We start from the raw sequence: 15,193 nt of genomic DNA, 5'->3' as shown, positions 1-15,193 counted from the left end.
TCACCTTGCTCCAGGTCTGGAGATTTATATTGCTTTGTTTTGCTTTCATAAGTATTGTTCTCTCGTCCTAGGAAGGGAAGTTTTATTTTTCACCCTGTTTCAGGTCCTGAGCTTGATTTTTGTGATTTGATTATTTTATTTCTTTTGTTTTCTTTAGGGGCCACTCTCTCGTCCTAGGGAAGGAAATTCTTATCCTACTCTAGGTCTTGAGCTTTTAATTTGTTTGAATGTTTCCCTTTTATTTCTTGATTGTAGGAACATAGACACCAATAAAAGCGGCAAAGGAAGACCCCCGAAAAGAAAAGGGGTTGATTTGGGTAGAAAAACTTACATCTAAGAGATCATCTCAAGGGCTGAGTCTGGAGCATTGTCATGAGCTGCTACTAGGGTAAGATCTCATACGAGATCTGGAGGGAAATCAATTTCACAACCAGAACCTCCTCCAATAGCAGAAGTGCAATTCGGGGAAGAAGAAGTAGCAAGTAGAGGATTTGAGGAACTACATATTGCAAGTTCAGAGGAAGAAGATTTTAAGGAATTATTGGCACCATTTGATCAAGGGAGTGTTGTTAAACAACTTCCATCACCTGTTATAAAACAACCAGAGCCAAAACCTGTTGAAATTCCAAGTGGGTATTGGCAGATATTCATGGCTCCTGCAACTTCTTCAATTGAATTTCCAATTGGAGATATCAGAGGTGATGCACCTATGAAGCCCATTCCTTTGACAACACTACCCAACTTCCATGGTCTTACTTCCGAGGATCCAGACACATTCCTTTTTGAATTCGACATTGTTTGTCGAGGGTATGATTACATTTATGATGCTAATAAATTGAAGATATTTCCCGCTACTTTGAAAGACACAAATCTAAGATGGTTTATGGGTTTGGGAGGAAAATTTATTGCTACATGGGATGATATGAAGACGATTTTCCTCAAGAAATATCAGGGCTACTGCAATTCTCGGGATGTAAAGGAAGAAATAGTTAAGATTATGCAAAAAGAGGATGAGAATATGGAAGATTTTGTGGAACGTTTTCAATATAGTTTGCAGAGATCTGGCCATAGTGACTTGGATAAGAATATCTTGAAGATCATTTTTCTCAAGGCACTGAGGGAGGAATCTCTAGAGCTATTGAACATAGTTGGGAAAGGAGATATACCAAAGGAGAAATTTGATACCATCTGTGAATTATACATCAAGTGTTCATGAAGGGATGCAAGACAGAGGTAGGGAATCCAAATTCTCAAAACATCTAGTGGTGGAGTTACAAAGGCTGAAATTGGGAATCTTCTGGACAAGATGAGAACCGATATCCTGAGCACATTATCATCGTAGCTAGACGTGTTGCAGACGAATCAAAAGTAGATGGAAGCAGAGAAGGCCATGCTTATTTTAAGCCCTCAATGCAGGAAGAAGCACTCGTTGAAGGAATGTCCATTAAATTATGTGGAGACTTGTGCGATATGTGAATAGAGTCATTCCACAAGCACTTGCCTGTCTCTTCCTGGATTAAAGGAAGTCCTTCAGGGGACAAATGAAGAAGTAGAACAACTTTATTTTATGGGATCAAGGAAACCATAGCAACCACAACCACCGAATATGAATCAAGGTATGCCTCAAGACCCATCTCATTATTTTAATAATATGAATTTTGGTCAGTAGTCTGTACCTTTTTCACCTTCTTAGCTGCAATCTTACCCATATTCGATGTTGTGGCAAACCTTGGCATCCTCAATCTTGTCTGAATTCTTCATGGTCCCAGAATTGGTGTGGACCTCCTCCTCCTCCTTCAGGACAATTCTCCCAACCTATGCCACAAAAACAACTACAACTACCTATTAACGCGCCCACTAGTAATCCTCCTCTTCGTCCCCAATTGTATATCCAACCCAATTTGAATACACATAACAAAGGGGCTCAACAGATTGAGACACTCAACCTCCTAGCATATGGTATTGCCACTATGGAATGTAATGAATTAAATATTCAATCTGGTCGGGTGGTCAATACTCAAACTTCACCTATAATTGTTGAGCATACTAATGATGAAGTCTCAGAACCAAAACAAAGAATGATAGCGGATGAACCATTATAGATTCCTATAAAGAAACAAACCCCTTCACAAACTATTATTACTAGAGAGCGTCAAACTGGTCCACCCTATCCTGAAATATTATCTTTGAGCAAACAGAGTCCTCATTCTGAATTTTACTTTTTGGGAGAATTGCAAAATTTATTCGTTAAAATTCCATTACTTCAGGCTATGAAGGACATACCAATTTATGCTAAGATAATCAAAGAATATTTTTTTATGAAACCCGGTAGAAAACCAAAGGACCCACTTACTATTCATGTCATGGGTAAATTATTAGATATAATGCTAGGGAAATCTATACCTGTCAAATACGGGGATCCTGGGAATCTAATTCCGACATTGAAGATTAAGGGGGTGGATATCCCAAACGTACTAGTAGATTTCGGGGTAGCAATTAACGTTATAACCTCTGCAACTGTGATTACCTTGGGTCTGCGGAACCTTAAACCAATTCCCACTATCCTACAATTGGCAGATCAATCTACTATTACAATGGTAGGGAAACTGGAAGATATCACTATTTCGGTAGACTCATGGAAATACCCCGTTGACCTTCTGGTTTTACATACCCAATCCCCAGTCGGTGGGCACCCTTTGATTTTAGGAATACCTTGGCTCATAGCCGTAGATGTTTACATTGGGTGTCGGTCTAGAAACATGGTAATATACAATGGGGAAGTTACAAAGAACCTTATCCTTTACCCCCCTTGCAGAATCGAGTTCATCAAATAAACCAAATTTACCTTGATTCAAAAATCTCTACCTATTAAAGAGCCTGAATATGAAGATGAAGAAATTAGACCCATCCTTACCATCACCGAGGTTCTCTATTTTAAATATGAAATGGAGGACGATGCCATTAGCACATTTCTCAAAAATCCTGACTCTGTTTCTGATTCAACCCATCAGTTGTTAGAAACTATCATGAGCTGCAATGTTCAGGAAGATATTGAACCAGAAACAGAAATAGAAAACATTCCTAAAATTGTACCTCGTAATAGTGTTCCTATAGAAATTGAACCAGGGAAAAAATTGAATATTAATCTTGACCTTTCACACTCCCAATCCGAACAACTGCTAAAAGTCCTTCAGGAACATAAAGAAGCCTTTGCTTGGAAGTATACCGATATGAAATGCATCCCTGCTGATTTATGTACTCATCATATATACATTAACGAGGAATGTTGACCTATTAGGTAGCCACAAAGAAGAATGAATCCTACCTTAAACAATATTGTTAAAGATGAATTGCAGAAGCTATTAGATATGGGTTTTATTTATCCGATATCGGACAATCAATGGGTTTCCCTGCTGGTCATTGTTCCTAAGAAGAATGGCAAGTGGCGGATCTGTGTTGATTACAGGGAACTAAACAAAGCAACTCAGAAAGAAAATTTTCCCTTACCCTTTATTGACCAAGTCCTTAAAACATTAGTTGGGAAGGATTTTTTCTCCTTTCTAGAAGGATTTAGCAGATACAATCAGATAAAAATAGCTCCTAAGGATCAGGACAAAACTACCTTCACATGCCCTTGGGGAACCTTTACCGTGTCCTTCCATTTGGCCTAAGAAATGAACCTGCTACCTTTCAAAGGGAAATATTAGGAATTTTCTCTGATCTAGTTAATGATAGTGTTGAGATTTACATGGACAACTTTACCCCATATGGGGATTCCTTTACAGAAGCTTTGAAAAACTTAGAGAAAGTACTTGAAATATGCAAGAAAACACATTTTTCTCTAAGTACAATCAAATGTCATATGATGATGAAATAAGGGATAGTGTTTGACACTTTCTTTCAGCTGGAGGAATTCAGGTTGATCTTGCAAAGGTAGAGGTAATCTTAAAATTTCCTACGCCTAAGACACTGACACAAGTACGCATCTTTATTGGTTATGCTGGCTATTATAGGTGTTTCATAGAATTTTTTTCTAAAATAGCATTCCCACTTTTTCAATTGTTACCTAAAGATGCAGAATTTGTGTGGATAGATGAATGTGAAGCAACTTTTGTAGAAATCAAAGAACTAGTCTGCAAGGATCCGATATTATGTGGTCCTAACTGGAAACTCCTGTTTCACATCTCTATTGATGCTTCTCAAACAATAGTAGGGGTGATTTTGGGGCAACAGGAGGGCAAGAAGCCACATGCAATTTACTATGTTAGCCAAAATTTGACCCCTGTTGAATTAAATTTTATGGTAATTGAAAATGAGTTATTGACTGTCATTTACACTGTTAATAAATTTCGTTATTATATCACAAGGTATCCTACTTTCGTGCACACTGATCATACAACTATCAGGTACCTGATGAACAAAAAAATAACCCTTGGCCGCGTTACAAGATGGTTGTTGTTAATTCAGGAGTTTGATATTACCATTGTAGACAAACCAAAGAAAGATAACGTAGTTTTAGATTTCTTGTCTAGGATGGATATTAGTGATGAAGGTACACGTGTAGAGGATAATTTTCCAAATGAACATCTTTTTGCAATTTCTACTCACACTCCGTGGTATGAATATATTGCTAACTTTCTTGCTACATGAAAGGTGCCTCAACACTTGTCTTACATAGAACAACGAAGGATTATCCATCACAATGCTCGTTATTCATCGATAGAGGGATATCTCTTTTACACAGGATCTGATCAGCAAATTTTGTGCTGCATAAGTGGAGATGACATTTATGATGTTTTGAAAGTCGCTCATGATGGCCCCTGTGGAGGACATTTTGCAGATAAGCGAACATGTCATAAGGTGTTACAAATGGGATACTATTGGCCTTCTATTTTTTGTGATGCAAGGAAATATGTTAGAGGGTGCGATAGTTTCCAGTGGATGGATTAGCTTGGTCGGGCAGATGAAATGTTGTTACAACCTCAACTAGCTCTTGAGCCCTTTGAAAAATGGGCTATTGATTTCGTTGGGCCATTTAATCCACCTTCAGAGAAGAAAGTTCACATTTTGGTTTTCATAGATTACGTAACAAAGTGGGTAGAGGCCAAGGTTGTTGTGAAAGCAATGGAATAGGTTGTCTTGAACTTTTTATTTGAAGAAATTCTTGCACGGTACGAAGCTACTAGAGAGATAGTTTCAGATGGAGGGGCACAATTTACATCACATCTGATAGTAAGACTCATGAATAAATATGGAATTAAGCATAGGCTAACATCTCCATATCACCCTTAGGCGAATGGTCAAGTTGAAAGCACAACCAAGGTACTAGAGAATATTCTTACAAAGACTGTAGTGAACCATTGACAGAATTGGGATGAAAAACTTCCTGAGGCACTGTGGGTGTATATAACAACATGGTGGAACAGAATAGGGTTTTCACCATATGAGCTTGTCTATGGGAAATCCCCTTTGTTTCCAGTGGAATTCAAAATTAAGACACTCAGGACAACCCTTGAAGTAGGTTTAGATCTTTCAAAAGCCCAGAAACATTGACTAGAACAGTTGAATGAGTTGGATGAAATTCATTTGATAGCTATCCAGAATACTGTTGCAATCCAGTAGCAACGAACTAAATGGCATGATAAATTCATTAAGAAAAAGGTTTTTCAAAGGACTTGGGCATTACTCTATGATTCTTGGTTCAAGGATTTTAAGGGAAAACTCTGTTCCAGGTGGATGGGACCATATGAAGTAGATAATGTTTGATAATTGGGTTGTTAGACTTATCACAATTGATAAGGCACATGCACCTTTAATCGTGAATGGGCATCGCCTCAGATTATATCACCATCCAACTTCAAGGGACTTCTTTATTAAATATCTCTCTGATAACTGTGGTTTTGAAGTTATTAGTGCATGGAATTCCTCCTCTTCATCCCTAATTTAATATCTATCTATCTATCTATCTATCTATCTCTCTATCTATATAATAAACAAATAAAAATATGTATGTAATGTTGTTACTACTCTATTAATCTTTTTTTTGTAGGTACCTCACTGGCATTGTTACTCCTTAAATGTTGTTACTCTGATAATAAAAATTTTGTTTAAGTACTTCACTAGTGTTGTTACTTCTCCGGTGTTGTTGCTCTAATGATGGACATTTTGTCTGAGTACTTCACTAGTGTTTTTACTCCTCTGGTGTTGTTACTCCGCTTGTGCTATTACTCCATCATAATTTCGTCTGAGTATTGCGGTGATGTTACTCCTCTGGTGATGTTACTCCATCACAATTTCGTCTAGTATTCTGATGATGTTACTCCTCCGGTGTTGTTACTCCTCTGGTGTTGCAACTCCATCACAATTTCGTCTAAGTATTCCGGTGTTGTTACTCCTCGTTGCTGTTACTCCTTCGGCGTTGTTACTTAGTCATGATTTCGACTAAGTGTTCAAGTGGTGTTGTTACTCCTCGGGTGTTGTTACTCCCTCGATGCTGTTACTCCCCTGCTGTTGTTACTCCGTCAAGGTAAGTCACCAGGTACATCCCTGATCGAATTTGTGGATTTGATTAATAATTCATGTGACATGACTCGATATGACCACGGATAGTCATCCCTTAGTTGGGGGGAGGTACTATAATAATGACTTATTATTATTTTTATTAAACCTTATGCTAAGCGCATTCACTCCACGATTTTCCACCATACTTCGCATGATACCCATATGCATCGGGACTTGAAGTTAGTACTATTGTACTAATGAACGGTCCTTTCCAATGCTGTGAAGTAATTACCATTATTATTGTCAATTATCATCCATTATCTGGCTTGATTTTTCCATATTTCATCGTTATCTTTTCGGTTTCACTCTCACTGCACCCCATTGCTATCACAACTCTCACTGCAAATCTACCTGTCAACACTCCTTCTCAACGATCTGTTGTTACTCCAAAGTGTTGTTACAGAGCCATTGTAAAATGGGTGGACAAGCTATGAGACATGAACCAAAGAGTAGAGAGAAGGTTCAATGCAATGTAGACATTTGGCAAGTCTTCTTGGATGCAGGGTGGCATGTGTATTTTGAGAGGCTACAAGGATTTGGTGAAGCCATCACAGTTGAATTTGCATTAAACTTATAAGGAAATAATTTTAGAGTCCGTGGGCTAGATATTTCTATCATGGAGGAAGCTATTTCAATTGCTAGTGGAATAGAGCGAGGAGGTTAGAAATGGTTCTCTCAGAAGTCTCCTCTGCCAGAGTTTCTAGAATTGTTTTTGTAGGCGGGGAAGAGAGCAGTATAGAAAGGAAGAGGGTATGATCGTAAATCACTGCCATATCCATGGGGTGAGGTGGTGTATTTTGTTATGAGGTATGTTACCTGCGAAGGTCATTTCTCTACATTGTTTAAGTATCATTTAAAACTCCTTGCATGCCTTCGGTTTCGGCATGCACAGGTTCATGCTTTAGACATGCCATACTTCCTATGGAGCAGCCTCCACTTAATGGCGCAATCTTCCTAACGGTCACAACAACCATTAGTGGTTCTCACAAATCATGGGTTGGATAGACTATTAGTGGTACATGCTCTGTCTCAAACCTTTGTGGCATGGTTGTAATTCACCAATTTGGAAGAGGAAGAACTTGCAGGTGTGCTACCTGCAGGGAAAGAGGAAGAAGATGTAGCAGTGGAAGAAGAGGCCACAGACGACATTGTTCCAGCATTGCCTATTGGCCCAACAAAGATAGATGCAATGGAGATAGAAGAGAGTGCAGTCGACACTGCTCCACAAGAACTAGTGTCGACTGCTAGTCTAGGAGAAGAATCACCACCCTTGGGTGCAGTTATAGGTGGTGCTGACACACAAGCACCAACATCACATGTTCAAACAATTAAATAACTCTTGGTTGAGAATGTAGGTGGTGCTATTACAAAAGAACTAGCACCACCTGTCCAAGCAATTGAAGAACTTCTGGTCAGAAATGTAGGTGGTGCTGACACACAAGAACCAACACCACCTGTTCATGTAGTTGAAGAACTTGTAATTAAAAATGTAGGTGGTGTTGTCACATAGAAACCATCACCACCTGTTCAAATTAATGTGGAACCTTTGGGGGAAATAGGGGCCACAGTCGACACCACTTCACAAGAGACAATGTTGGTTGCTAATCAGAAGGAAAACTCAGAAGAAGCACAAGTAGGAAGAGAAAAGGGGAGAATAGAACAACCGGTGGATATAGAAGAAGAGGAAGGAGGACCTACATCAGCAAGCATTGAGAGAACAAAAATTGAAGAAATTATTACTCATTCTCCTTTCCTTGCATATTTTCCAAGAGGGGCAAGGAAAACCAGTTCCTCTAGATGCATGGAGAAAGAAGAATCTTCTCCTCCAATCTTGAAATTTGTTGGGAAAGCTAAGGGCACCATTATCAACACAGTTATTCAAAATCCAATGTCGATTGGTGAAAGAATTGATAAAAGTGAAGGGTTGGAGGTCGACACTATCACACAAGAAACAATGTCGACCAAAGGACGAAATGAAGAAGCTTTGTCTGGTATTACTTCTACAGAAACTATTCCTGAGAAGATGGAGGAATATGTAGCTGATCGGACTAATCCACAAGGGCTAAAAACTGTTCCTGAGTAGAAGGAGGAAGATGTTACTGATCAGACTAACCTGCAAGGGTTAGAAACCACTCCTAAGGAGATGGAGGAGAATGTTGTAGATAAGGCTAACCCGCAAGGGTTAGAAACCATTCCTGAGTATATGGGAAAGGATGCTACTGATCAGACTAACCTGCAAGGGTTAGAAACTATTCCTGAGCAAATGGAAGAGGATGTCACTAGAAAAACTAACCTGCAAGGGCTAGGAACCATTCATGTACAAGTGGAAGAGGATGGTCTGGTAGCAGAGAAGCTACAAGAGGAGGGTGTCAAAGAAATTACCCCACAAGACCCTGTGGTGAATCCAGATGTAAAAAGGGAAGATGTAGAGGTCCTGAGACCTGAAGAAGGAGATGGCAAGACTGTTCCCCGAGTCGAGGAACAAATGGAAGAAATCAGAGTAAAACAAGAACCAGTTGATGATTTTGTCAATGTCAACCTGACAGGTCTTGGATTAGCTGTGAGCCCTGTGGAAAAAGTAGTTGTGAAACAAGAGTTTATCAAGCAATGTGTGAGAAGGAGACCCCCTCTTAAGGAAAGATATCAGGCACAATTTAGAGAGAATATGCAGTTGAAAATAGAAATCATGAAATTGATTAAACAATTGTGGTGCTTATGAATAAAAGTGAGAAAGCACAAGAAAACGTTGTGAAGACCTGGCCTAAAACTGTTTCAGTGGAAACACAAACTGAAGACAAGCCAACGACTTTAGTAACTACACAAACATAGTTGTTTTTGCATATGATCAAGGCAAGGAGTTTGTCATGTTTGCAAAAATTTAGAAGTGGCAAGCTACATCAACTCGCTTTGAACAAGGGACCATTCCTTTAGAGGAACACCAAGAAGGAATAATGAAAAATTGCGAGCAAGTTGCGAAAATGGTCTCTATTTACATTGAATAGATATAAAATGAAAAGTTGAAGTAGGAGGAACAACATAAATGAATTGAGGGGCTAGAAGAACAAGTGAAGCTATTAAAGGTCGATAAGGAAGAGATGTTTACCTTGGCACAACAGGAAATGGCTTGCCGCCCCCTACTCATAGCTATGCCTTGTTCCTCCATGAAAAATATCTATTCTTTTGTTTAGAAAGTGTCCACCAGGAGCTCAGTCATGATATGGAAGATTCAATGCAGTTTCTGCACATCATGAGATGCCACAATATTTTGGATCAACATTTGATGTGCGATTTGTACATGCATGACTACTTCCTGGGAAATGATCAATCATTTAACCCAATGCCATATGTAGGAGACATTCAACTGAGAGCCTTTACCTCCTACACAATCAACCAGGTTAAATGGAAAAATGCTTTTGATATGTTTGAAGAAAATTAGGCAAATAGGTCACTTGTAATTCAGATGGAGAATTGTTAGTTTGTGAATGTTTACAACAGACATGAAACCCTCTTGGGGATCGAGGGATGGAAATAATAGATGTTGGAAACTCAAAAATGTGTGTTGATATATGCACAAAAAAAATCTTCACTTGTCAGAAGGAGGCATGGGACACCTGCCAGAAACGATGGATGCTCTCGTCATCAATTGTCAAGATATGTGAGCCTTTTAGGGCCCCCAATTTTTCTTGGGCTCTAAATCGGGTACCTCGGTATATTGCGTGCATACGGCTTCGTGGGGTTCGATGGATGGGTTTGAGGTTTATATTTCCCATCATCTCGCTACCAACTGATCAGTACACTCCAACTTACAAGGTAAGCGAGGATTGGTGGAAAGAAGTCATCCAAATAGATGGGTATAAGCCTCTAGGAACAGAGATGTTTTTAAAATACGATCTTGCACAGCTTCACGCTGATCATCATAGCTCTAACCCAGACTTGCATAGGCGACGAACTACATGAGGACATGCAGTAAGGCTAGTTGGGGGGAGATGTTTGTGGCTAGATTTTCATACTTTTACTCACCCTTTTACCCTGTTATTTTTATCCATTTCATGCCAATAATCATTAATCGATATCTTAAAATTCACAAGTATACCTCTCGTCATGTGTTTATGGATTATTGGTCAATGAAGAATAGTTATAGGGGATTATTACCTAAGTGGCTTGCTGATTTATTTATTTATGAAGATTTAAAGGGAGAATGACTAGGACAGTGATTCACTGAATGATGCTATCAAAGATGGCAACACTATTCTTGAATACTGGCTGCAACGGTGAATCAACCTTTTGATTGACAAACTGGTATCTTTTAACATTTTGTTTCATTCTGAAAACCACCATTTAATTAAGGGCAGACAATACCATAATTCTTGGAGCTGTAGTATTGACAAATTGTATAAAGTAGAGTTGCGGGGTGTGAAAGCCATCACTATTAAGAGTCGTTAAGATTATAGGAGAAATACTCTAACTTTGAGTCTTTAACAACACACTTGTAATATTTCTTTAATTAATGACAAGTTGATCTTCTGAGCATATCGTGATTCGTTGATCTCGCCACAACCCTGATCAGGGAGTTGGGCCCATTCTCTTGACCACGTGTTGCTAGATTAGATGTGTGTTAGGTTTATTTCTACGAGTTTATTATTGTTTTGAATGTTTACTAGTGCATTGTTGTGAGTCCTTATTGTTGTTACTCTTATTTCTGTTACAATTATTACTTGTTGTTACTCTTATTGTTGTTACAGTATTGCTTGTTGTTACACATTGATGAATTTATAGTTAAGTTCACTGTTGGGTAGGGAAACTGTGGCCTGCACATACATTGCGTGGTAGCCTTGAAACAACTGGTAGAACCCCGTGTTGAAAATTAAATGTGGATTGGGTGAATTGCCTGATTCATACTTGGACACCAACAGGAACTAGAATGAAAATTCTAGCAAACAATTAATCCAAATTTTCACTAAAACATAGGACTTACTCATATTTCCATTCTAAATGGAAATATTCCAAATCGATAATAAATCCATATCCATGGGAAAATGCTACAAACCAAGAGGAAAAATACTATGTTTGAGGCCCAAGATTGAGATATGGATGTTGCAAGATAATCCAAAAAGCATTGATCACCTCTAGGGATTTCCCAAACCACTTGTCCTTTCCATTCACTCTATTCAGTTTCCTTGACATCATGCAAGAGGGTGGTGATGATTGCATCCACCTTAATTCTATCCCACATTTGCTCAGACTCCACAAACCGTTACTCTTAATAATTGAAAAAATTGTACCCTTGGTATCATGACTTGAACCTGTATGCTATATGATAATTCTGTATTTGTGATAATCTTTGAGTTGAATGCCGCCGTATGCTGTGATGATACAAGTATATGTGGATGTTCTACATATGTTATGTAACAACCTTGGTGAAAATTTCATGTAATAAAAGTTAACAAAGGAAAAATAAGGCCACCGTTAAGGGACACATATTCCAAGCTGAATGTTGGGCAAAGATATCCTAGTGAGCATCACTGGATGTGTTTCTGGCTAACAAAATTGGAAAAGTCTAAGACAAAGGCATTAAAAGGAAAAAAAAAGGCATTTTTGGCACATTTAATTATGAAAATAAAGGAAACTAGGATCAACGTAAGGTGAAAGGTCACAGGTTGCATGTGAGGAGGAAAATGAAGGAAAATAATGGAAAATGAAGAAAATAGAGGCCTCATTAATAAAAAGGATTCTGAGGATTAGTTGGTAACCTTTTGTCAGTTTAGTTTTGGAGCTATCATATTATTCTCTCTCTCTCTCTCACTCTTGGTCACTTAGAGTTTTCTTGGAGCACTCTCGCTTCAGATCAAGGAGGGAAAAACAAGAAAAGGGAAAGGAAGGAAAGAAAAGATCAAGCAAGGAAGAGCAGGATCAAGCAGCTTCAACATGAGTACTTGTAGGTAACATATTTCATGTGTGATTTTCCAGTTGGTTTTGACATGCATGGATTTGCATGTTGGTCTATGGTTCTCTTGTTGTCAGTGACATGGTTTTGTCAGGTTATCATAGTGGTTTTCAGCCTAACCTTTCCTTTTTTGGATGTCAGGGTGTGTTGGGATGTTTATCTCAGTTTTGAGCTTTGGAATTGTCAGATAGATTTCAGAATCCAAGGTGGAGCTTGTCACAATGTTCATTCCAAAAGGCCTAGGAATCCCTTCATTGGTTTTGGCGGGATACACGATAAAGCCTAAGGGAGGAGTCTCAGTTTAGGACCTAGTGATCCAGGTTTGGATTACGATAAAGCATGAGAGACTAGTCTCGGTTTAGGGCCTAGTGATCCAGGATTAGATTATGGTAAAACCTGAGAGACAAGGAGATGGAAAATTCCTCAAGGATAATGATGGATTCTGGATGGCATTCCAAGCTCGGTTAGGTTTCGTGATCTGAGCACCAGTTTTGGTGTGATCATAGTTTGGTGAGGGTGGAGGTGGTTTAACCTCTAGCATTATGAAACCAGCTCAAGAAAAGATAGAAAAGATAGATCAACGCCTTAGAATTCAACCTCTTTGAGGGGGCAACCTCCTTTACATTACATAAATGAACAATTCTTGGATGATACAAATGAAAAGACCTCCTTTCTATATATAGGAGTCTATGGGGTCATAACATAATCAGAGCCGACATAACAATAATAATGTAAGGGCACAATAATAACAATAGTGGGCTTCTATGGGGCACAATAGTAACAATATGGGCACTACATGGGTACATCAATATAATAAGTGGGTTATACTAATAACAATAAGGGGCTACACTAGTAGTATAGGGGCCTAACATGCCCCTCTCCTTCAAAAAGCGTTGTCCTCAACGCTTGAGTAGTTCTTGATGCTTCTGTATAAAATTCTTGTCCTCCCTTGTGGAATATTCAGTGGGTAAGCTCTTCCACTTGATGAGATATTTTGAAATTGATTGATTTCGTAGCTGTCGGGTTCTTGTTTCTGTGACTGCTCCTGGTTCCAATATTATTTTTCCTTCCTCTTCAATTTCTAGTAATATTGTTTGAATTGGGATCTTTTGCAACTTTTGAATAAGTGGCCATACTTCTTCATCCTTCTTCCATTCATCCCTTGCTTCGTTTATCCAATCTGGTTGGATAATATAAATAGCACAAAACAATGCTTCCACAACCTCATCCTTGAAGAGTCTTCCCATTCGGTAAGGTCGCCATTTTTTAAGTGCATGTAGTATTGCCAACATTTCCTTCTCATAAATTGCTTGCTTGAGATGTAGCAGTAAAAATACCAAATCATCTACATCAAAACATTTTTCACTATGATGTTGATCTACGTGTTGTTTCGTTTGATTTTGCACCAAGGTGGCATTATCCTTTAAAAGTTGGAGAACTTGTTGTTGATGCTCGATGTGATCTTCCACTGCTTGAACCTTTTTCTTCTTGATATGTCCTTCTATCTCTAGAGTTTGAGGAGTGGTAATTTCTTCCAATCCTTTACAAGATATGGTCGGATTCATTTCTTGATGCTCGATGTGATCTTTCACTTCTTGAACTTTTTCTTCTTGATACGTCCTTCTATCTTGATAGTTTGAGGAGTGGTAATTTCAAACAATGAATTACAAGATATGGTTGGATTCATTTCTTCTTTCTCAATGTGATCTTTCACTTCTTGCACCTTTTTCTTCTTGATAGGGGCCTAACATCTGGATTCCCTTGGTTGTTTTTAGATTGGTTTATTAACGAGATCCCACATTCATTCTTGGAATGTGGCATGAGGGTGATTGGATGAAAGAGAGATTTGGTTCAGCCATGTCTATGGCTGGGTGGTACGTGGAAGTATCGAATGTGGTCGAATTTTCCTATGATTAATGAAAGCTAAGTTATCTTGATTTTGTACTTGTTTACATGTGAATTTAATGGCTATTATATCTTTGTTATTTCCATGGTTTTATGCTAGTTATAAGCATGGCTAATTGACTGGTTCATGTCATGGTTATTTCATGTATTTACTTGTAACTGTTAAAATGATGGATGCAAGACCTAATTGATGTCATAATAGTTCAATAGAGAAGGTGGTGATCCTTCTTGTCATGTTTCAAAAGAGTTTTCATTCATTCATGCTATGTCTTTTATCCTAGACCTGTAGGTTGCATTGATACCAATTGTTTGATAGAATGTCAATCCTCTATGGGGATGGTTAGGCCTAGTCCCGAAGATTATTTTTGGTTTATTAGTCTTTTCATCATGTGCTTGATGGATTCTGAAAGTTACAACAAGTTTTGGGCAGTGGCTAGAATTCTAGGCTAGAAAGGTGCCTTAAATTTTGCGGACGCTAGCGCTAGTCTATTGGGAAAAGTCTTTGGATGTAGGCATGCAGGCCTGTGAGAGCATCCAGAGGTCCCTGGACGTTAGCATGCCCATAGCATGAGAGTTTGTAGAGGTCATTAGGTCTAAAAGGTTAATGGGACCCAGGGGCAGGATGCCTGAGTGGCTGGGATATCCCCTGGGGGTGTTGTTGTTAATGTAGAAGGTATGGTTGATGTGTTTCCGTTGATTCCATTTCCTTAAGGTCACTAAGGAGGTTGAATAATATCATAGTATATTCTCGTCGCATGTTTACCCTAGTTGGATGGTTACTTA

Source organism: Pinus tabuliformis, chromosome 9, assembly GCF_031772625.1.
Source record: "Pinus tabuliformis cultivar Carrire ecotype Pingquan chromosome 9, CPIR1, whole genome shotgun sequence".
Taxonomy (NCBI): Eukaryota; Viridiplantae; Streptophyta; class Pinopsida; order Pinales; family Pinaceae; genus Pinus; species Pinus tabuliformis.
Note: the sequence above shows the minus strand (reverse complement) of the source record.